The sequence below is a fragment of the Meleagris gallopavo genome, chromosome Z, assembly GCF_905368555.1.
Source record: "Meleagris gallopavo chromosome Z, MGAL_WU_HG_1.1, whole genome shotgun sequence".
Lineage (NCBI taxonomy): Eukaryota > Metazoa > Chordata > Aves > Galliformes > Phasianidae > Meleagris > Meleagris gallopavo.
In genome coordinates this window covers 31,432,626-31,452,392 of record NC_139435.1, presented here as the reverse complement: position 1 = coordinate 31,452,392, position 19,767 = coordinate 31,432,626, and positions in this window count along the sequence as shown.

Below are 19,767 nucleotides of genomic sequence, written 5' to 3'. Positions count from 1 at the left end.
AAAACTGTGACTTGCAATGTCATGGTGAAGACATGCTTCTTGGCAGTATTTACATGAAGATGAAGAACAAAGACAGTAAGATCTCATAAAAAATCTCTGATAAACTCCTTGAGATCTCATTGAGAACTGCAGCCACTGCCATCAAGCCAAGGACTGATGCATTTGTTTCACAAAAGCAGAGTCAAATAGCCCACTTGTTTTATGGTTTTGTTGCACCTTTTTTCTTCCTGTAATAAAAAATATTAAAGATGAAAATAGATTTTATTGCTTATATACATTAACTATATTAAATATTTTATGAGTGATGCTCTGTAAGTAATGCCTCCTATTTTATTATGATTGCTCATGACATCAGAGGTGGATGTTGGTGATATGGCAGCAGAGGTTGAACCTTTCCACCAATATTCTTTTACATGTTGATCCATAGTATCTGACATGGAAGTGCATATGTAGCAAAGGTGTAGAACTGAATTTCTCTGTGCAGAAAAAAATGGTACCAATTGACCTTCATTGACACTTAATGAAAGTTTATGGAAAACAGTGGATGTGAGCATGAGTTGATGATGTGTTTCAGCAGTGGTGACGATGACAGTGGGTCACCTCTGCTGGTGCAGATTTTTTGCAAGTGCAGAATGCAGGCTATTGTTCATTGCTGGTGAAAATGTATAGAAAAAGGCAGTGGCTATGTCGAAAAATAGTATTTTTAGCAGTCATTTTTCTCTATGAAACAGTGCTATTTTGCTCTTTATATCTGTTGTGACTTCTGTGGAAATCAACAAGCATTACTTTCAGTCCAACTTACACATATGCAGCTCAAGACAATTCCTCTTCACTCAGTGTTGCTCAGGCAAGCCAAAAGTTTGGACACCTATGCTTTAAGTCTCTACATTATCTTTGCTGCGCACACTTTTTTTTTTAGTATAATTTTTCCTTGTATTCCAGTTACTGAACTGAGTTTGTACATTATAGCTATTGTTTGATCAACTCCTGCCTGGGTACTCAAAAACCACACTCTGCTTGTTGCTTGTGAGTTTGGGCTCACTCAGTGCAGGGAAACCTTGGGAGGGGTTGGAATCTGAGTCACATCCATGACTGTCTATGAGCAGAATGTTCTGAATAGTCAGAACTGAACTAGATGTCTGCATTTCACTGGGGAAACAAAAGGTTCATCACTTCTATCCAGGCAACTCTTATGTCCCTTCTCAGATCTCCACTTAAAAGATCAGCAGGCTTTAGTCTTTCTGGTGAGTTAACTGCAAGATGATTGTTTTATACATAGAATACCTAAGTCACCTTCAGAAATGGCAGTCATATCTAAAGAGACTTTACCATAAAGCACTCAGGCTAACTACTGTCATTATTGGTCACAGTTTGACAGATGCAAACAGGATCTGGCAATAGGGACTTCCATCTGTATTTCATTAGAGAGCTATCCCACTTCTGCCATTCAAATCTCTCTTTATAGCGTATATTGATAATTTCCTTAAATTCCTTGCTGTTGTGAGAGCAGCCTGTAAAGTTATTACACAGAAACACTAATTGACACAACAACTAAGAGCTGTAAAGATTTGCCCCAAATTGTACAAGGATTTAAGTGTGTATCAATCTGAATTCACCTTCTATTGCACTCACATTGAACTCTAATCCACTTTTCACACTCAGTCTAGAATATCAGTGTGTTCTACAGACAGTGGACAGAGTGAAGCAAGTTAGAGGATGTTATCTGCAAAATACAAAGCTTTGAACAATATGGGAGATGTGATGACAACAACAGTCCTTCACAGAATCATACAGTCATAGAAACACAGAATCACAAAATCATAGAATGGGTTGGAAAGGACTCCCCAGCAGCAGGCGGGGCACCCACTAGATCAGGCTGCCCAGGGCTCATCCAACCTGGCCTTCAATGCGTCTAGGGACAGAGCATCCATAGGTTTGCTGGGCAGCCTACGCCACTGCCTCAGTGTCCTTTGAGTAAAGAATTTTTTCCTAACACTTAATCTATCTCTCTCCTCTTCTAGTTTAAAGAAATTTCCCTTCTCTTATCACTATCAAACCATGTAAAAAGTCCATCTTCCTCCTGTTTATAAGCTCCCCTCAAGAACTGGAAGGCCACAATGGGGTTTCCCCAGCCTTCTTTTCTCCAAGATAAACAAGCCCAATTCCCTTAGTCTTTCCTTATAGGAGAGGTTCTCCAGCCCTCTGATCATCCTTGTGACCCTCCTCTGGACCTGCACCAACAGCTCCGCATCCATATGGTGGTGGGAGCCTCAAGCTTGGACATGGTACTGCAGATGAGGCCTCAGGAGGGCAGGGCAGAGGTGCACAATCACCTCCCTCTCCATGCTAGCCACATCTCCTTTGATGCAGCCCAGGATACAGATGGCTTTCTAGGCTGCACAACACACTAGGCTGCAAACACGCACTGCTAACTCATGTTAAACTTTTCATCCACCAGAATTCCCAAATCCTTCTCCCATGGGGCTGCTCTCGGGGAGTTCTTATCTCAGTATATGTGTAAATCTGAGATTGCCTAAGCCAAAGTGCTCTTTTGCCTTGGTCTTGTTGAATCTCATGAGGTTGTGCCCACTTTACAAGCCATTCCAGGTCCCTCTGGATGGCTTCCCTTCCTACAATGTATCAACTGCACTGCCCAGCTTGATGTCATCTGCAAACTTGCTGAGGGTGCCATCGATCCCATGGTTTATGTCACTGATAAAGATGTTGAAGAGAACCGGACTCAAGAAAGACCACTGGGGCACACCATTTATCACCAGCCTCCACTTGAACATAGAGCCATTAGAGCTATTGACCACAACCCTCTTGCTGTCACCTTCCAAATAATTCTTCATTCACTGAATATTCCTTTGCTTATGTTGTTATGCAGTACCAAAGCAGAAACTACTGCTCAAAAGAGTGGGATAAACCAGCTCATGTAGAAGCCACTGGGGTCAATATAAATTTTTCTGCTGTTTTTAAAGGATTGGACCAGACCTACACTGCTGGCAAAGTGCCTTAATTTAGGTGAATGTGGATTTCCAGGTCTCAACATGTGTTGCTGTTGTTTTTTAAAGGGGTGCCTTGGGGTGAAAGGAGGTGTTCAAAGAAGAACAAAACTGTTTCTGTTCATTAAGCTGATGTTCACTAGTGAAACAATGGTCTCCATTGACTGCATTTAGCTGCAGTAAAGGCTGCCAAAACCAGCACACATTGCTGTGAACGGACAAGCAAGGAAGTCTAACACACAACAGGACTGAGGCTGGCGTAAAAGCTTTATTTCCCCATAACTGACAAATCAAGAACTGCGGCACTGTGAAGCTGGAACTGTATCAATTGTAAGCAGCTGTCTATTCAATTTTCAAAAACTCACTGATCAGGTAATTACTGTAGTTTCAAGAAACAAACCATGCCCTCAGTTAGACCCCAGAAATGTCTCTCAATTCAGTGAGGTCACCCAAGGGTAAGTGAGGGCTTTAGTACTTAAACACTTTTCAGACACAATTCTAGTTGTAAAAACACCTTTCTCCTAAACTATTTGAGATTGAAATATTTCCCTTTGAGTATTTTTCTGCAGCAGTATATTGAAAAATGTCACAGTTACTTAAAGGATTTCTTTCAGAGATCAGAAAACCTGTGAAAAACCTTTAGAAGTTGAGTATATTTTTCTATTTCTCAGAGGTAATAACACAAAGGTAAGGGTTTGGGCTTTCACTTATTTTGTTTTAATTTGAGTCTTTATTGTTTGTTTGTTTGTTTGTTTGTTTTTCAAGTAGATCGATTTTTCTGCCCACATTTTAAAATAACATGATTTTAGAATTAACTTTGTATATAATAGCTGAGGTAAATTAATGTCCTAAGTATGTTTTTCCATAGGCCAGACTTTTGGTGCAGAGTTTCATATTCGCATAACATCCTTGACCAATATCTGAGTCACAGCTGTGCTTTGCATGTTGTGATTGGCCAAGACTCTGCCCCAGAGCTAAGAATTTGCATACACTCAAAATACTAATATGTGGACCAAGGATGAGATAAGGCACTTCAGAGGATGGGAAAGTGAGTTAAGCTTGTAACATAGTTAAAAGTAGCTGAAATAAGATGATTAATTGTTTGTACATCTTTGATAAGCATCTTCTAGGCATCCTACACAAGCATCACAACAGGCTGAATGTCCTGTTGTGGCTACCAAGCCTGCTCAGGAGCATTCAGCAGTTAAGAGCCATACAGTGTCAGCAAACTCAGGCTATGGTATCATTAAGAAGTTTTGACAACACGTGCTGTGGATGGTGTGTTTCCCTAGGCTAGTGCCATTCAATCTTTGGTCAAGAAACCCTGGGATCTCTGGATAACTACTGTAGGCACCATGAAAGGCAACTGAGGAAAGCATACTTACTGTCAACAGGCATCAACTCACTATGTGACTTCCATTAGAAAATTTTCAGGTGTCCACACACTGGAAGAAAAGTTATTTCCATGCATTCATAAAATACAGAACGGAACAAGGAAGTTAAACAAAGTGACACTATGTCAGCCTTCTGGTACCTAGAAATATTTTATTTTTCTATCACACCATTAATCTTTTGAAGGAGATGTGGGAGACTCCTTTGGAGTATTTTATTGCAGTTTATTAAACTTATGTTCAGGCCTGTGAAGTTTCATGTTGAGCAGCAATGTGAAAAACAGCAAGATCTGCTATCTTAAATAAATCTCTGTTATTTTCCTGTAACAGATGTGGAGATTCACAGGAGGAGGATACTGGAGCAAAAGAGAAGGAGTCTTGCTCTGTGGCCAAGGTGGATATTTTCAGAAGCCTGACTGTGCATCTTGCCCCCACAATCATCACTTTCTGATCTGAAAGACAAGTGTCTGGTGGGATTAGATAAATGTTTCTTTCTAGTAAGAAAGGTGTGACCTTTACTGAGTTTACCTTCCTCACTGACTCCATGTGATCAGTCCTTCACCTTAGGAAGCTTGCAGTGAGCACAAGCTTTGTTTCCTTCATACAGCTATCCCACCAAGGAACACCAATACACCTTGGAGCATGCCCTGGAGCTGCTCATGTGTCTGTGGAAAGAAGATCTATTCCCAAAGTAAGGCAATTATGTATTCCATGTATGTCCATGCTATGGATTATGAGGGCATTTGACCGGCAGGGTTGCACAGTCAGTCACCCAAGAGAACTCTGGGATTGTTTGGGAGTGCCCGAGAAGTTGCATTGATCTGAACTGCAATATAATTTACATTATTGACTGAAATAGCAGGAAAAGTATAGGTAGAATGACAAGTAGTTCACTTGGATAAATGAGAGTTTAACTAACTTAATTTTCTTTTATGGCAAGATCACCCACCTAGCTGACCAGGTTCACCCACCCAGCTGATGTTATGGTTTTGGATTTCAGTAAAGCTTTTGATACTGTTTCACACAGTATTCTTCTGGACAACATGTCCAGCATACAGTTAGTCAATAATGTGGTGGGTGAACAACTGGCTGATGGGTCAGACTCAAAGTGTTACTATAATAAATGGAGTTATATCAGGTTGCTAGTCATTAGTGGGATTCCCCAGGGCTCCAGTTTGGGGCTGGTTCTCTTTAATTTCTTCATAAATGAATTATATATAGGAATAGAAGGTGTTTTGATTAAGTTTACAGATGATATTAAACTGGGAGGAGCTGTTGACTCCATTGAGGGTGGAGAGGCCTTGCAGAGAGATCTAGACAAATTAGAGAGATGGGCAATCACCAACTGAATGAGGTTCAACAAGGGCAAAGGCTGGATTCTGCACCTGGGAGATGGTAATCCTGGCTATACATACAGACTGGAAGCAATGAGCAGGTGTGCATTCTGTAGGGTTTTTTTAGTGATGTTGGACTGAAAGATGACAACACATTTTTAAAAGGACTTTATGTCCATCAGCAAGGGCTTAGGTGGGAGTCCTCTCAGCATAGTGAGTCTGATTCCCAACCATTTATTTTCAAAATAAAATTCTGTAGACCAAAAGAGGGAATAGATAGGTTAGACTTCAGTATTCCTAAACCTTGGTTTCTGTGTGGTCAAATTTAGTAACAGCACTTCTTTGTATGGTCTACATATTTAGCTGATCAGAAGCTTAGCAGGTGACTGAAGAACCCCTGGTCTACACTGATGTTTCTTGATGTTCTCATTAATATGAATAACAGACTTATTAATAACTTAATCAACATTTCTGGAAGAAGCACTTTTGGGGTCCTTCTAAAACAAGTCTGACCAGCCTTCTCTACACAGAAGCCATCTGACCACATTCAAAGCTTTGCTGCACCTCTGTTCCTCCAAAATAAAGTATTTTAGCTTGAATGAAGGAATCAAACCACTTATTAGACAGGCCAACCTTCCTTGCAAGGAAGTAAAGAATTCCCCCACTTGCTTTAGCTCCTAATACTAGTCTGCTTGGATGTTACTTAACATGTAGAATAATATTGCTTCCTGCAACTTGTCTTTATTAAGTAGAAGGTCTGCCCTGGCTATGAAATTAATATAAGGATATGATTTCCAGTGATGTCATCACTTCAGCAGTCAGAAGAAGAAATATTCATCTTTGACCTCCAAGGGAAATATTGATGGTCTCTGCACTATAACCAGAGATTATAAACTTTGAATCACTAAAATATTGGATTACATTTTAGTGCTGAAGCTGCATCTCCAGAGAGGAACTTGAGGGAGAACGGAGATAACTTGAAGATAACCTGAGCTGACTTATTTAACATGCTTGATACTTACAACAAGGATGAAAATTCATCTAAAAATTTATTACTCAATATGTGGATTTTGTACCTTGAAGTGGGGGCTGAACTGTTTGATTCATTATTTGGGCAGTAAGAAACCGGATGAGGTTCAACACAAGCAAGTGTAGGGTCTTACACCTAGGGAGGAAGAATTGCATGCACCAATACAGGCTGGGGGATGAGCTGCTGGAGAGGAGCTCTGCAGAGAGGGACCTGGGCGTCCTGGTGGACGACAGGTTGGCCATGAGCCAGCAGTGTGCCCTCGTGGCCAAAAAGGCCAATGGCATTCTGGGGTGCATTAAGAAGAGCGTGTCCAGCAGGTCGAGGGAGGTGATCCTCCCCCTCTACTCTGCCCTGGTAAGGCCTCATCTGGAGTACTGTGTCCAGTTCTGGGCTCCCCAGTACAAAAAAGACAGGGATCTCTTGGAAAGAGTCCAGCGGAGGGCCACAAAGATGGTGAAGGGCCTGGAGCATCTCCCCTGTGAAGAAAGGCTAAGTGAACTGGGTCTGTTTAGCCTTGAGAAAAGAAGACTGAGAGGGGATCTGATCCAGGTTTATAAATATCTGAGGTGTGGCGGCCATAGTGGTGAGGCCAGTCTCTTTTCAGTGGTACGTGGAGACAGGACGAGGGGAAACGGACATAAGCTGCAGCGTAGGAAGTTTCGCACGAATGTGCGTAAGAACTTCTTCACGGTGAGGGTGACGGAGCACTGGAACAGGCTGCCCAGGGAGGTTGTAAAGTCTCCTTCTCTGGAGATATTCAAGTCTCGCCTGGACGCCTACATGTACAACCTGGTGTAGGGAACCTGCTTTGGCAGGGGGGTTGGTCTCGATGATCTCTGTAGGTCCCTTCCAACCCCTACAATTCTGTGATTCTGTGATTCTGTGATTCTGTGATTATAAATGGCTTGCTGCCTCTGCAATACAGCACTGAACAAACTGAACGCCATGGCATGGAATGACTGCAGAATAAAGAAAAATTCCCAAAGGTGAGGTTTTACTTACAATTAGCTGACACTATTTTGATCTAACGTTTCTTACCTTTTATATTAAATTTATTTCCCTCCAGCTCTATCACTGTTGTTGATGCAGTAATAGAAAAAATATTAATCAAACATAGGAAATATCAAATCATGTGATTGTTACTTTTCCATCATACATTTTTGATCATGGCTCTCTTACCATTTTGAAAGCATGTTCAGAACCAAATTGAATGCCTTCACTCATTTGTAATAATTCTGCACTGAAATATAGCATAATGAAAAAAAAATTCTAAATTACAGATTCATTGAAAGTCATTAGTGTAAAAAAGCTAAAAAGTTGTACATTTGTTTGGCAAGGTAACTCACAAGCAACTGGGAACTAACTTTAAACTAGAAAAGCATCCTGCAAATTGGTATTGTGTATTGAAGCTGAATAGGTGTTGTGTATTGAAGCTGAATAGGTGTTCCAAGAGTGCAATGGTAGTAACTTACTGTTAATACTAAGAGAAATAATAAGTCTGTGTTGTCTCTGTAGGACAAGCTCTGTAAGGGCATGATATCTTCTGATGTTAAAAAAAAAAAAAAAAGCAAATCTGGAACATGGTTGGTTTGCCATTTGCAGAGAACAAGGAAGGCAGAGGGAACACTCTTGTCTGATTCTTCTCCATTGTTTCTTGCTGTCAGGAACTGTACACGAGATGACCACATTTGTCAGATAGCCCTTCTGCTGCCATTCACTGCACAACAACTAGAAATAATGGAATATTGGTGGGAAGATTCAACCCTTACTGACATACCAACATCTGCCTATGACATCATGGGTCAAAATAATAAAATAGGAGGCATTACTTTTGAAGCAGTCCTTGTACCATTAATTTGAGTTGCAAATTCTGTTGCTGTATAGCTGTGACCAGGTCTGGTCACTTGATCTCTGTAACAATCATAGAATCATAGAATGGCTTGTGTTGAAAGGTACCTAAGCACCATCACGTTCCAAACTCTGCCACTGGAAGGGCTGCCAGCCACTAGATGAAGCACTAGATCAGGTTGCTGAGGGCCCCATCCAGCCTGGCCTTACACCTCCACGGACAAGACATCGACAACCTCTCTGGGCAATCTGTTCCAGCACCTCCCCACTCTCAGTAAAAAACTTCCCCCTAACATCTAACCTAAGTCTCTCCTTCTTCAGTTTGAAACCATTCTCCATTTCCCTATTATTATCTACCCTTGTGAAAAGTTGATTTATCTCATGTTTATAAACTCCTTTTAAATATTGGAAGGTTGTAATGAGGTCTCCCAACGGCCTTCTCTTTTCCAGGCTCAACAAGCCCAGTTCCTTCAGCCTGTCTTCATAGAAGAAGTGCTCCAGCCCTCTCTAGCTAGGGCCTCATGAGGGCAAAGGGCAATTACCTCCCTCATCTTGCTGGCCACTTCTCTTCTGATGGAACCCAGGATACCATTGGCTTTTTAGGCTGCAGGTGCACACTGCTGGCTCATGTTAAATTTTTCATCAATCAGGAGCCCGAAGTCATCCATCAACTGCAACAATTACATTCATATCAAAACAGGAACACCTGGATAAGGCAAGTAACAAATAATTGGAGTTCAAGCCAGACTGATGTCACAGTGCATTACTTAGCACCTCTGACTGATGTCTGTTTGTAAACAAGTAGTTTTTGAATTCCTTATACTATTGTCTTTCTGTGTTTCTGCTGAGAATGATCTGACTTTTTGATAAGACCATACAAAGTAAGAGGCAAATATAGTAATGTTGGAAATGGTAGAAATAGGAATTATTTCTAGATTTAATTTCTGGACCTTTTAATTCTACATGCAAATGAAATCATTCTTAACTCTGAAATTAAAGAGACGAAGGATACTGAACATATCTTTCATTTTCAAAATGAAATGTGCACTTCATTCGATTTTTTTTTCTAAGTGTTGATTTCTATTTGAGAGGTTTCCACAGTTTTTATCTTAAACTTTGATTCATTTTTATATTTGATTGTTTCAGTCATGTAAAGAAGTATTTTCTGAATCCTACTTGAGCTTAATTTTCTCTTAAGATAATTCTTTTTTTCTTTCCCCATTAGGCTATTCACACTTCACGTGAAATTTCTGTGTCTATGAGTGTATGCTGCGTGGAACCTTACAAAACTCATTATCACATCTTCTAGATAATCTAGATCTGGCTGTTCAAAATCCCTTATTTCCAGTCTGAAGGTCTTGTGGTGGTTGCTCTCAACTCACTTGAAAACTTGATTGTTCCTTCAGTATTTGCAGTGTGTTGACTGTGTCTGGCTGCCAGGCCCCACCCTGCTCTTTTCTCACTTCCCCTCCTTGGAAGGACAGGAGAGCCTCTATTTTGACCTCTGACTTCTTCCCATGCTTAACTTCAAAACTTTACTCTTGGTTCTGCTAATATACTGAGCATAAGGGAAGGGAAGATGTGGAACTGGGGTTGTGGTCAGTCCATAGCAGCTCTTCTCTCCACTTACACTAAGGCACCCACTTGTGGCTGCTGGGCCAAGCATGGCCCCTGGTGGGGCCTCTAAAAACAGCTGTATTCAGCATGGGGCAGCCCTGGTCTCATTGCACAGAGTCCCCACAGCCCCTGTCTACACCTGGTTGGGATCACCTGGTATTTTTTCCATTTTTCTACATCTGGTCTATTTTTAGGATTAAAAGCTGTGTGGCTGCGCTTTTTTTTACTTCTGAAAGAAGGCTGAAATGTCCTTATTGCTATATTACTCAGTAACTGTAGCAGATATTACATGTGGCACAGCTTTTGCCAAGTTCTTTCTGCTGTTGGCATCCTTGTTGTTTTTGCTGAAAAGTGATTTCTTTCTCTGAATGAAGTCACAGATGAAGTGATGCGCTTTTCAATGTCAGTGCTGGAAAGGGAGGATTATTCCATACAGAAAACATACAGGTTACAGGATTTGTGTATATTCTTACATGGTGTTCCCAGAAAATCCTGCTTTCTCAGGGGATTAACAAGAATGTTCTTTGAAATACTACAAGAATATACTCCAGGTATATCCTTGTTCTGCTATCTTCTATGTTTTGTTGCTAGCTGAAACCTGGAAAGTCTGCAGAAAGGGGAAAAAATGATGGTGTAAGAGTCCTAGCCGAACTGCAACATTGTCACATACTTCATATTCTTAGGTTATCCAGTTTAACTCAGCCCAGACCATGATTCATGTCCTGGGGTATTGGCTAACACAAGAACAATGTCCCCATTCGTAACCAGGACTCCTTTCTCATCAGGAGTCTGAAATGGAGCGTGATGGAGCTGGCTGAAGACAGGGGCTGGGAGCTAGCCTGCTGCTGTGGGATTCCTTCCATAATGAATTTGAAATAACTTCTCTCCTTATAAACTGCCAAAGCAAGACACATGACAATTTCCTTTGAAAAGGCTCTAGCTTAGTAACAGAGAGGGAAAATAGCCCAGCAGTTCCTTGAAGTGGAACACTGGAGGTAGGCAGACAATGCTGTAGCTGTGCGAGTGTGGAGGGAAGAGGCAGTAGAAGGTCTTGTGACTGATTCATTGCATGGCAATGAAGACTATGCAGCGTTTTGTAAAGTTTATGCATCAGCTCAACTGATCAATTGCCCCACACTTTCTAGTTTCCATGAAACAGCTGGACTCTTTTCTATTCCTAAGGATAAAAGAATAAGTGAACTTTCTCTTCTAAGTTCTGGCTGACAGCACAGATTCTAATGGCTGCACATGTGTTACCATTGAAGAGAATTTGAGTAATTACTATTCTTCACTTTGTATACAGTGAATTGAAGGCTGACCCAAGCTACCAGAGGCTGTCACTGTATCTTCACACTGTTTCCAGTGATGAGGAAAAATAAGCGGGACCCTGAATTCAACATAAGTTGTGCAGGTGCTAGCACAGTCCTTCTGGTGGTTAAGAAGAACAATGATGAAAAGGATTTTGACCCTTTCAGATTTCTTTTAGCATCCATAAGAGAGAGTTTGCACTGGTCATGAGGATATGTGGAGAGAATGTGCAAGCCAAGTTCACAGTATTGAGCAGTACCAGAGTAAAAGTAAATGCAGTAGTTTTATCTGACCAAATACCAGGCATATCTTCTGTTCCACAACCACAATTTCAGAGCAAAGGGAAGTACACAGATGTGATGCAGTATCCCTGTTACAAGAGTTCCTATAGGAGGCACAGGTAATGGAAAAATGATGCATTGTTTTGGTACAGCTGAAAGTTTGACTTCTGTTAGTGTACCTCAAATATTTCAGGATCTGGGACCTAAATTAAGGTATAGATCACACTGTTAGACTTTTCTTAAGCTAAAATTCCCATAATGCCTGGCCACTGTGTTAATTCTCATGTCATGAGCTACTCAAACCTTGTGGTACTGCATGCTTGATGAAAACTAGCAAAAAAAAAATATTTTGTGTATGTATGTTGTTCTGAAGAATTCCTAATACTTTTTTCCTATTAAGAATGCACAAAATGTTACTTCAGTGGAATTTTGAAAGTTTTACCTTGTGACTGAGATAACAGTTTCAGAACTGCATCTTGGAATAGCGAAAATCCTTTACCTTTTCTTGCTGTATTGCTGCAATATTGTATATTGCAATTCAGTCAGGTGTTGGGGTTCAAAGACATACTATGAGATTTCACAAAGCAGAAGGTAGTTCAGGTTCTGAGTACATGCAAAATAAAGAAACCTGACATCTGAGAGATATAAACCAAGCAAAACACTTTTTATGGTTTTGATTTAAGAGCAGCTTTAAAGCTCTCACAGTCTTACAGAATTAACATTTTTTTTTAAAAAAGCTGATGTAGCAAAGTAGTACAATGAACTATACAAATGCACCATGTAAGACAGTGGCCATTATGCCACTGTGTGGCCATTATGTCTCCAATTTCGGAAAATACTACAGGCAGCTTTCCCAAAAATTTGCGAAGCATTGTTACCTCCAAAAAGAGGGAGATTTTGAACACTCAAGGGGAAGGCTTGCTGTTGTATTAATTTGCTTAAACTAAAACATTGTGTTCATTCAGACTCTTTGAATGGCGCTTCTTCTTTGAATGGCTCTTTGAATCACAGTCTTGATTCAAGTATTATTACTTCAGGAATAAAAATACTTTTTGTGTAATTTGGATAACAGCTCTCATAGCAAAAGTGTCATAAAGAGGTGCATTAAGCTACAGGAACATGTAGAAGCCAATAAATAACACAGTTTAAACATTTTCAGAAGTATTTCCGAACCACATAATTTTTCCCTTCTTGAGCAGTGACGTAGAAAAAAATACATTAATTGGTCTGTGAAATAAAATTACTGCTATATAATCGTGATTGGCACCGTAACTTTTATCCGATTTGAACAGCCAGCTTTAATAGACACATCAGTGGTAAGAATTTTTGTCTTCCTTTCTCCAAGATACTTTTCATCCTCTTTATCAATGTCTATCATCACCGATTTCATGAATCACAATAAACTAAACTTCTAATACTGAATTTCTATTTCTACTAACATAGAAAAATTAAGGGATATGTTATTTTACTGTATTGTTGTTGTTGTTTTTTTTTTAATTACTATTTTGTTTTGTTTCCTCCCCCCCCATCAATGCATTCAGGTAAACTTTCGGTAGTACAAACTTGGGTTGTCAGGTTGCCTGTATTCTAGAAGAAGTAAAGAGATAAATGAACTATTCTTGAGGTCCTTTTTTTTTTTTTTTTTTTTTTAAGTAGACTTTTATGACCTTCTCTCAACAAACAAAGACCATTCACAATTTTCTTATGAGTTTTCAGTGTCTCTTGGGGTAACCTACAAAGATGTCATACTTACTTCTAGTCCAACTGATACAGCTTGGGACAGTGGCAATGGACACTCAGTAAATGACAGAAACTGAAGGAAGATGGAGATTGAATTCATGCTTCATCACATCCCATAAAAGGCAATTTTTCAAGGTCAGTGCCTAGATGAAGAAGTGGAAGAGCATAGGGCAATGTTCCATGCAGCTTATGCACTCTGCAAACAGTTGTTTCCCTGGCATGATGAATGTGACATTATGTATTTTCCCAGATATATGGGAACAAATGTCCCTTCCTCCAAATACACCTCTTGAACTTTACAAAGTCAGTCTAGTTTTGACCTGATACAACACTTTGGATGGAAAGCATTAAAACAGAGTTGATAACAAAGAAGCTAAAAAGAACAGATCTGCTTATCAAGACCTCCCATCAGAAACTGTCCAGCAAATATATGTCCAGTGGTTGCACCTCTGTATTTCATGTGCTGAGTTATGGCAATGGTTATAGTGTAAGTCATATGGTAAACTCTGGGATAGGGTGGAAACATCACATCTTCAGGAGAAGTGGTTCATTCACTGTACCTGAAAGACAAACTTTGGGTTCCACCAGAAAGCTGCTCCTGACTTCTAAAATGTGACAGGGCAATAAGTACAGAATGGATACTTCCTTAGTTGAAGAAAGGCTGGAAAAGTTAATCCTGTAGAGAATAACTTTGTGTTTTGTTAGAGGAGATCTAAAGAGAAACATTTTATCGTATAGGGTTTATACAAAAGCTTTCATAATGATAAACTGTTATTTTTGGAGGGTTTTAGGAGGAATTTATTTATGTGCTCCAATAATAACTTCTCCAAGTTTTCACTGCTCCAGTTGAATACAAAGGATGGGTGGATGTCAGTACTCTCTGGGTGTTTTGAATGCTATCTTGGTAGTTTATGAGATGTGAAATACAGCTGACCATCCACGTGCAATTTGTAGCATGTGTTCAAAGTGAATGCATAAAAACTGGAAATATTACCACCATAGGGAAGATTAGCAGTTAATTTTAAGAGCAACTTGTGTCAGTAGGTAGAAAGCAATGCTCTTCTCATGAATAGTATCCAATGGGGTATCCTTAAAGATTTCCTTTTATATTTTAAATTCTGTGACAAATGCATGCAAACAGGGCGCTGAAATGTAACCTGAGTTTCTGAACCACAACTCCAAATTTGGGCCAGACAAGATAGCAGTGTTTTTTACTGTATAAGCCTTGTGTCTGAACACACAGTTCCATTCTTTCGATGAATCATTGTGTTCCTGCATGCTAAATCACAAAATGCCCTAATCTAGATTCTGTCTACTTGTTGTTAAAAATTGCTTTTACTTCTGCCAGTCCTGTCCACCCCTTGCTACACTAATCCAGCATTTCCCTACAAGTGATTACTTGCTGGAAGTGCTGATTTTGTGGGAACTAGCTTTATTATCTGTTTACCAGAGGCGAACCAAAAGTGCTGATAGAATAGCATTATCAGAAAGATGCTCTTCTTTATCATTTCTTCCATTCCCTAGTCTCCTGTCACTTTCTACTTTAAACCATCTGGCTTATCTATGATGAGATTCCCCCAAGCCTGGCCATCAATTTAGTTACAGCAGCCTGCTCTTTGGTGAAAATGTCTGCCCTGTGCTCTGCTGTTGTTAGCATTTCAGAATGACCTGGAGATCTGAAGCTAAAAACAGATGTAATAAATTTTTGTCAAAAAGTAATTATCTTGGGAGCAAGGAAACAAATGGTGGGAAGAGGCAGGACCAGATGTATGGCTTCAAAATTCACAATAATAATTGTAGGTAAATTTTGGATTACCAACTGGAGAAGCCAGTGACTGCACTAGAAAAAAAAATCCTCATCGACTGCATATGATTTTGATTTCAAATGAATCACTGGAATTTAGTTTCTACTAGTGGTACTCAGAGTTTGAGCAGTAGAGATTGAGAAAAGGTATCATCCTTAGTGCTTTTTCACAAATAAATCTCAGCCAGTATGACACAGTACCCTTCTCTCAGGAATCTGGCCAAGCCACTTCTTCCCTTTCAGCAAATAAAGCTTGATGAACCGTGGATGTCACTAGTAACCGTAAAGACTTTGTGTTTTCACTGTGTAGAAAGTTGGCTGTATGTTAATACAGTGTGCTGAGAGCACATGGGTGATTTGGGAAAAAATTCTTGTGTTTCCACTGTATAAAAATAGAGAGAGATTGCTGGTTGCTTTGTCAGCTGAATAGAAGAGTTTCTTCCGAGAGTTTAAATAGCAAGCCAAAACTAAAGGCAGGATCCAGATCAGGTTCCAAAGCCTGACTGGGTACTTGGATGCAGAGAACAGAGTTAGAGTATTCCAAATTTGCAAGATGAATACCATGAGAATTATTTCTAGTACTGATTCTAGAAGCAGACTTCTAATTGTTGGTTAAATAGTCATTTATACATTTATTAATGTAAAGAACTAATTTCCTGTGATGTAGAATGGAGCCTCTACTTTTTATTATGGGCTGCTTGCCACTACTTACTTTCTGTATCTTAGCAAACACCTTACATTGCTACTTATGGAGTACTTATGGTGGCAGTCTTGTGGTGCCTGGCCATAGATACCTCTATTTTAGAGAAAGTTATAGTTAGAATTTTGTGTTTGATTGTTGCTCTTTGAAGACTAATTCCATAAATAATATCCTCATGTATGTGCTGTTCAGTCCTATGGCAACATCTGCACTAGTTCATGGAGATGGAGATGGAGATGGAGATGGAGATGGAGATGGAGATGGAGATGGAGATGGAGATGGAGATGGAGATGGAGATGGAGATGGAGATGGAGATGGAGAGATCATCCTTCTAAAACAGTAGTAAAGAAAATAAGTGTACAGGTAGATAGAACTAATCTACTCATCCATTGTTGAGCTGCAAGATTGAGAAATAAATTTAGTCTTCCTTTGAATCAGACAAGACTGTTCTACAGCTGCATTTTAAGAAAATGTTGTGGATAATGAAAGAAGTCATTTCTGACTGCTGGAGTGATGTTGCAGAAATTCTAAACTGCTCTCCATCATATTTAAAAAATCAAGACTGTCAAGTGAAATCCCTGGTGACTGGAAAAAGGGAAACATTACTCCAGTAAGTAATGGGGGACCTGGGGAACTGCAGTCCTGTGAGCCTCACCTCTGTGCCTTTGAATATCATGGAGCAGATCCTCCTGGTTATCATCTTATGGCACATATGAGATGATGAAAAGGTGATCCTAGACAGCCATCATGGCTTCACCAAGGGTATAACTTGTCTGAACAATCTTGTGGCCTTCTATGATGGAGTGGCAGCATCAGTGGACAGGGGAAGAGTGATGGGTGTCATCTACCTGGACTCCTACAAAGCCTTTAACATGGTCCCTCACCACATCTTTCTCTCTAAATTGGAGAGGTATGGATTTGAAAGATGGACTGTTCTATGTATCAGGAATTGGTTGGCTGGTTGCAGCCAAAGGGTTGTGATTAATCATTCTGTGTCTAGGTGGAGGCTGGTCACAAGTGATGTCTCCCGAGGGTTCATCTTGGGACCAGTGCTCTTCAACATCTTTATCAATGACACAGACGATAGCAACGAGTGCACCCTCAGCAAGTTTGCAGATGACACCAAGCTGAGCAGTGCAGTTGATACACTGGGGGTAAGGGAAGCCATACAGAAGGACCTGGACAGGCTGGAGAACTGGGCCCATGAAACCTAATGAGGTTCAACAAGGCCAAGTGCAAGGTGTTGAACTTGAGCCGCAGCAATTCCAGGTATTTATACAGACTAGGGGAAGATGTCCTTGGGAGCAGCCTGTGAAGAAATACTTGGGATTCCTGGTGGATGAGAAGCTGGACATGAGCTAGCAGTGTGTACTTGCTGCCCAGAAGGCCGATTATATCCTGGGCTGCATTAAAAAAGAGATGGCTAGCAGGGAGAGGGAGGTGATTGTCCCCCTCTACTCAGCTCTTGTGAGGCCCCATCTGAAGTACTGCATCCAGGCCTGGGGCCCCCAGTACAGGAAGGGCGTGGAGATCTTGGAATGGGTCCAGAGGAGGGACACTAAGATGATCAGAGGGCTGAAGCACCTCTCCTATGAAGAAAGGCTGGGGGAACTGGACTTGTTTCGCTTGAAGGAAGCTCCAGGGTGATCTCATTGTGGCCTTCCAGTATTTGAAGGGAGCATATAAACAGGAGGGGGAACAACTGTTTACATGGGCTGATAGTGATAGGACAAGGGGGAATGGTTTTAAACTAAGACAGGGGAGATTTAGGTTGAATATTAGGAGGAATTTTTTCACACAGAGGGAAAAGGTTGCCCAGAGAGGTTGTGGATGCACCATCCCTGGAGGCATTGAAGACCAGGCTGGATGTGGCTCTGGGCAGCGTGGTCTAGTAGTTGGCGACTCTGCCCACGGCAGGGGGATTGAAACTAGATGATATTTGAGGTCCTTTTCAACTCAGGCCATTCTGTGATTGCATGATTCTATGATTCTGTGATAAGATAGAACTTTATTTTAGAGCTCTTACAAATCTGTCAGTTTTTTCCTTATGTATGGCCTGTTTGGGAATTAATACTGAATATTCCCCTCAAAATCCAAAGTCTATTTTAGTCATCATGACTGTCTTATAAGAGACAAGGGAAGGTTATTAAACACTTTGAATGCCTCTCTTCTGCTAATAGACTTCCCTTCTTCTTCTTTTTCACTGATATATTTTCAAGTATTTCTGCTTACAGAATTACAGAATCGCAGGGGTTGAAAGAGACCTCATTGCAGCTTTTAAGTACTTAAAGGGAGCCTACAAACAGGAGGGGAATCAACTCTTTGAAAGGGTAGATAATAGCAAGACGAGGAGAAATGGTTTTAAAGTTGAAGGAAGGAAGATTTAGGTTGGATGTCAGGAGGAAGTTCTTTGCTATGAGAGTGGTGAGGTGCTGGAACAGGCTGCCCAGAGAGGCTGTGTATGCCCTGTCCCTGGTGGTGTTCAAGGCCAAATTGGATGGGGCCCTGGGCAGCCTGGTCTGGTATTAAATGGGAAGGTTGGTGTCCCTGCATGTGGCAGAGGGGTTGGAGATTCATGATCCTTGAAGTCCCTTCCAACTTGGGCCATTTTGTGATTCCATGAATACCACATTGGCAGAAGAAGAAGGATAAAAAAGGGACCAACAACCATGAGGGTAGGTGTTTGAAATCAGATGCCTCATGACATGATGCCTGCCTGTTGATGGATTCTCCTGGGCTTGTTCTGTTTGTACTTGCTTGCTGCCTAAGGCTGGCTGCACTATGCTTTTGCCTCAGACCACTGGAATGGTGTACAATGGGAACACTGCTGGATCTTGGTGGTGACCATCCACACTTTATGTAATCTTGATTGTTTCCTATCTTTCCTGTGGCCCACTTTCACTTCTCCATCACCCTAATTCATAATAGTTGCTGGCCTCCCCTTCCCCATCTCCCTGATTAAGATTTGTAATAAACTGGATGGACCAACATTTGAACCATTGTTTCTTAACTCTCACGTCAAGTATACATATATCAAAGAACCTCATCAGGCTCCTCCCTGCTCAACTCTCCAGTTCTGTCCAGGTTTGGTTGAATGGCAGCATAGCCTTCCAGTGTGTCAGCCACTCCTTCCAGCTTTGTATCATCAGCAAATTTGCTGAGGGTGGACTCTGTCCATTCATCCAGTAGTTGACGATGATGTTGAATGAGGCTGGACTATCACATATCTTTGGGGAATACTGCCAGTTACAGGCTCTCACCGGCCTTAGTGCTGCTGATGACAACCCGCTGAGCATTCCCAGTCAGCCAGTTCTATATCCACCTCACTGTCCACTCATCTGTGCCATATATTCTAAATTTCATAACAAGGATGCTGTGGAAGATGGCATCAAGTGCTTTGCTGGAGTCAAGAAACACAGCATCCACTGCTCTCCCAGTATCTACCCAGCCAGTTATGACATCACAGAACACTACCAGGTTGGACAAGCATGATTTCCCCTTGGTCAGTCTATGTTGTCTACTTCTTCTCTTCCAATTGCTTGGAGAGGGTATCCAAAACAAGTTGTTCCATCACCTTTTCAGGAACAGAGGTAAGGCTGACTGACCTGTAGGTTCCTGGATCTTCCTCCTTGCCCTTTTTGAAGACTGGAGTGACACTGGCTATGCTCCAGTTTTCAGGCACCTGTCCTGCTGCCAAGACGTTTCAAAG